Consider the following 5,607-nt stretch of genomic DNA (forward strand, 5'->3'; position numbering starts at 1 on the left):
GTTGTCAAATATAGATATTATTAACTTAAAGTTAATTTTATCTTTTAAAAAACAGAGGTAATGAGCCCTCAAAACTTACCACTTTCAAATTGTTTTACATTTAATACTATCTATGCTCTTGAAAGGGCTCACATCTACAATATCTACACCAAGTCTCCATACAGTGTCTTCATTTTGGTAGTTTGAAGTTAACCATAGGGAAGCATTTACACTGAAAATTTTAGCAGTATTGCCAACAGGGACTCTGTCTACCATCACAAAATTGGTGTAAACCATTTATCCGCACATACTCAAGATAAATTTTAAATTTCAAAATAGTTTGTCCCATGGTAAAACAGCAAGAATTGGTTCTTTGTAGCTAACAACCTTCAATAATACAATGGCAATAAAAACCATTGAGAACTTGAGAAATAGGGAGAAAATACCAGAGGACATGACAAGCGATTCCGATGTGAATATGGTATAGAATTCTGGTTCCAGACTACAGCCTAAGCTTTTCATTCCAACATCCTTTGGAATAGAATTTCTTAATTCCTTTCTTTCAAACCAACCTTGAAGTCCAGCCTATTAATCCACAGCACCACACTGTCATCAAGTTGATTTTGTCTCCTAGTGACCTTATGCACAACAGAACAAAACATTGCTTGACTTTGCATCATCCTCACAATTGTTTCTTGGGGTCATTATTTCCACCATTGTATCCATTCATCTCATTGGGGACCTTCCTTTTTTTCTTTGGCACTCCACTTAACCAAGCATGATGTCCTTCTTCAGGGACTTATCCCTTCTGACACAAAGCCTCACAATCCTGGCTTCTAAGGAACATTTTGGCTATCCTTCCACTAAGACAGATGTGTGTGTTTTTTTTTTTTGTGTGTGTGTGTGTGTTTTCTGGCACTCCATGATAATTTCAATATTCTTCTCCAACACAATAGTCCAAATGCATGTCTTCCTTATTCATTGTCCAACTTTTGCATGCATGTGAGGCTATTGAAAATATCATGGTTTGCATATGTTCTCTTCTGGATCTGGTTTGCATTTCTGGCAGCTCTCTGTTGAGAAGTTAGTAGAAGAAATATGTAAACAAATACTTTGGTTCCCTCCACATTCCTTTGTGTGTGAAAAGTACTTTAAATTTTAATAGTCCCTGAGATTTAAAAAAAAAAAAAAAAAACTAGAGCATCCTCAAAAGCAAATAGTCTAGCAGACTTAACCAGACACTTCCTTAACCTTTTGATTCAAAAGATAAAATAGCCAATATTTGCATAAAGAAAATGAAAAAAATTACATTTATGAAGAGTGACTTTCTTAACTGTTGGTTGGAATTTTCTAATTTTATGTTACATCTTAAACATAGATAAAGTATGCCTTGGATGCTCATTGTATACATAAAACTTCTAGACACTGTGCTCTTAAGTACATTGTTGTTTTGTGCTGTTGTGTCTCTTCTGACTCATACCAACCATTTATAGGGTTTTCAAGAGTGATAGGCATATTTGAACTGCTGACCTTGTGGCTGGCCATCCAGTACTTATCCTACAGAGCCATACCAGGGTTCCATAAGTACATTTGCTGTTGTAGTTAAGTGCTGGCAAGCCAGTTTTGACTCATAGCAACCCTGTATAGAGTTTCCAAGGAGCAGTTGGTGGGTTTGAACTGCCTACATATGGTTAGTAGTCAAGTCTTCATCTTACAGTACCACACCAGCTGCTCCTCAGTAACCCTATACAGGGTCGCTATGAAGCAGAACCTACTCCACTGCACTTAACAACAGCAACAAAATTAACTTCTTAGTGAGAATTTAAATTTCAATATCTTATAAAATATAACAGCAATTCTATTATTATAGCTTTTATTTTTCATGAAGAAGTTTCTGAACCAGGAAGTCCAACATACCCAATTTTCTAATATCCATTGATTTCATTTCAGTGCTTACTTTTTAGCTTGACAATTCACAAGAACCTTTAACTTGTTATTGGTTTGATTTCAATCAACCTTTAAAGAGTAGTTGTGGGCAACAATTTTCAATGATTCTTCCAGGAAATCATTATCTCTACCCTTTAGTATCTCTGTGTTTTCATTATCCATAGTCTTCATTTTATCGTTACTTTATCTTAACCTGCTTAGATTACATGCTTCATTCTTTAAATAATTACTTTGCAAACACCCAAGACGACATTTTCCCTTTTTCTCTCCATTATTCTTGCAAAAGGAATTAAACCATCTATCATTTTTAGGCTAACACCATAGAAGTTGGAAAGAATTATGCATCTGGGTAGAATAGTACATTATTTTCCTATGACTGCTGGAACAAATTAGCACAAACTTGTGGCTGAAAACAACAGAAACTTCTTATCAATTGACTGACTGAATAGGGAAGATTTGGGGGAAGGTGGTGAAAAACTAATTTCAGTTCAGTTTCAGTTACTCCTTGCACCTTTCACATAATTAGATGGATGAGCTCTATATGAAACCATTGATAGTTTTGGATAGTCCATCTGGGAGACAGATAGCTGAGAACCACTAGAAGTTTTCTTAGAGAACTGTATTTTCAATAAACATTGAGACTGGAGGGAAAAAAGCAAACAAATAAACTTCTTCATTATCATAAGACTTGACATTGTATTTAGAAATCACTACTTACTATGAATTGGTCTGTGAACCGCCAGGTCAGCAGTTTCAAACTAACAGCTGCTCCATGGGAGAAAGATGAGGCTTTCTACTTCCGTAAAGATAAACAGCCTCGGAAACCCTGTTCAGGGTCGCTATGAGTCGGAACCTACTCCACGGCACATAACAACAACAACAGCATTTACTATTCAGAAAAATATTTTTAAAGATGTCTTCAGATCATCTTTCATGTAGAAGTTGAAGGCAAATGCATATAAATAATTGTTGTTGTTGAGTGGCCCCGACTAACAACAACCCTATATAGGATTTCCAAGGAGCAGCTAGTGAGTTTGTACCACTGACGCTATGGTTTAAACTGCCCTGAAGTCTAGTGTTTTAGCCCACTGTGCCATATCTATAAGTAATAGAAACTAGATAATCATAAAAAGGAAGACTATTTAGGATAATCATACACTAAATGTTGCTGTTGTTAAGTGTCATCGAGTTGTCTGACACATAGAAAACCTGTCTAGGGATTTTGAGAAGCCCAGGTGGGTTTGAACTTTGCTGTTAACAATTCAGCACTCATCCTATGGCACCAAACCAGGACCCCATACACTAATTAGTGCACAGGAAAGAATACGGAGCATGGAATCAGAATATCTGAATTCTAGATGTGGCATGTGCTCTAGGTTGCATCATGAAATGATATAATATGAATTCTCTCCTGCACTAATTCTCTCCTGCAATAATCTTATTGAAGAAATATTTCCTGTCGGCATAAATGTGAGTGTCAGTCAAAATAATCAAATGCAAATAACAGAAGTCTCAAATCAAGGTGGATTAAGCAGTAGAGTTATTTGCTATTTTATATAATATGTGGTCCAGTGATAGGACAGTTAATGGTTGGTCTCCCAGGCAGGAGAGGGGCATGACTGGGATGGGGTATGAGGACTGTTGGTTAGTTAGATGTTGGTTTTCCAAAAATTCTGCTTTTAAAAATTCATTGATACACCAGTAGGACCACCTGAAATTGTGGGCATTTATTTTTTTACCTGTATGGCATGGAGTTCTGGTGTGGCACTGTGGATAAATGTGCTGGACTACAAAATGGTTTGAGCTGCAAGGTCAGCAATTCAAGCTCACTAGCTGCTCCTTGGAAACCTTATACAGGGTTGCTATGGGTCGGAAGTGGCTCAACGGCACTTAACAACAACAACAACAACAATAAAAACAGCAATTTACAATGAATGATCCAACTTAATATAAAAGGCAAGTCTAAAAGTCTGCTGCATTTCTAACATCTCTTGAACAGAAAAGTCAAATCAGCTAACAATATTCCACAATCACCTGGAGCTAACTAGCTTCAGCTTCCTTCATTTGTTCTTTCTGCTTTCAATAGTCAAATGCCTCTAATCCCCCAAAATACTTCTAGAATAAAAATCTATAATCACATTTGAAATTATCGGTGATTATCTATCACTTTGTGGTGTAGTGAATTATTTAATATGTCTCTTCTAGTGTTAGTCTTGGTAATTCCCACCAAAGGACTCCTTTTCTGATGGATCTGAGTAAAAGAAAGTGGGAGAAAATACTGACAGAATGATATTATTCAGCTGTGGATGCTAACAGAGTTCATTATCATTGTGAAAACTAAGAACTCTAACATGGGCTTAAAATGAGCCATCTCAGAAGCATGAAGATGGAGAAAGAACCAGAAGGGAAGCATGTCCCTTGGATTGCAAGCTCCCTTCACTTCAACCTCCTTAACACAGGGATGGAAAGTTGTGACATCAAAGGACTAGCAGAGGAGCAATAGCAGCAGAACCAAGAACCAGAGCACAAGACAGAGCAGTGGGTTTCCCATCCCACAAAGCAAGTAAAACTGTAACTTTAGGTAGGAAGCTTGCTTGTAGAGTTGATGCCTGCTGACAATTGGGGGAGCTAGGTTTGCTGATACATGAAGGGAGTTCCAAGTGCTTTCAGACTGAGGCTTGTTATTGAGTAGAGTGTCCTATGGGCATCAGCAGCTGACTGGAACAACTGTGCCCTGAGCAGTTTCTGATCCTATATTTTAAACTGTTAACTTCCCTAATAAACCCTGTAACGCTGAAAAAACAAAAAGTATTGCTGCAAAAGCCTAGAAGCCTTTATTGAACAAAATCATAATATAAAGCTATTGTCTCTCAACATATCCTTCATCTATGTCTATACATCTCTAAAGATTTCCACCTCTCTAAGTAAGGAGCTCTGGTAGCATAGTGGTTACGAATTGGGCTGCTAATCTCATGGTCAGCAGTTCGAGACTACCAGCTGTTACAGGAGAAAGATGAGGATTTCTGCTCATGTAAAGATTTACAGCCTCGGAAACCCTGTACAGGGTCGCTATGAGTCAGAACTGACTTCACGGCGCATCACCACCACCACCACCAAGTCCTCATATAACACTGTAGGTTTATGCACTGGACTGCTATGTCGGTTTGACTGGCATATAAGAACAACAAGTCTTCCCCAAAGAATTAAGTGTTCTTACATAGCAGGTATTTTGTCATGCTGAGGGGCTCAAATCATGTTCCTTGTAAAGGCTCTTTGAGTTTGAGGGAACAAAAAGAAAGCTGAAGGGACAAGATCAGAGTTGTATGGTGGATGGGGTAAGGTTTCCCAATGAGATTCTGGAAGAGCAACTCTTGCTGCACTTGAAGAATGAGCACAACATTGCAAAGAAAGAAAGAAAGAAAAAAAAATTCCTCTGTACAAATTTCCTGGTCTTTTTTCTCATCAATGTAGATTTCCTTTTCCTTTTATCAAATTTATCAAAAGTCCTTACAGCAAGAATCATTCCCAACCCCTCCACACACAGAGTAGACAGGGATGGGCAACTTGGACATTGGCTATCCAAAATGGGGGGCGGGGGGCTACAAAGGCAAGAAGTGACTGGCTTACAAGCTTTCAAGAGGGAACCTAGATCCAGAGGGCCTGGAGGAAGGTAGAATCTCC

The sequence above is a fragment of the Chrysochloris asiatica genome, unplaced genomic scaffold (assembly GCF_000296735.1).
Source record: "Chrysochloris asiatica unplaced genomic scaffold, ChrAsi1.0 scaffold00177, whole genome shotgun sequence".
NCBI classification, from domain to species: domain Eukaryota; kingdom Metazoa; phylum Chordata; class Mammalia; order Afrosoricida; family Chrysochloridae; genus Chrysochloris; species Chrysochloris asiatica.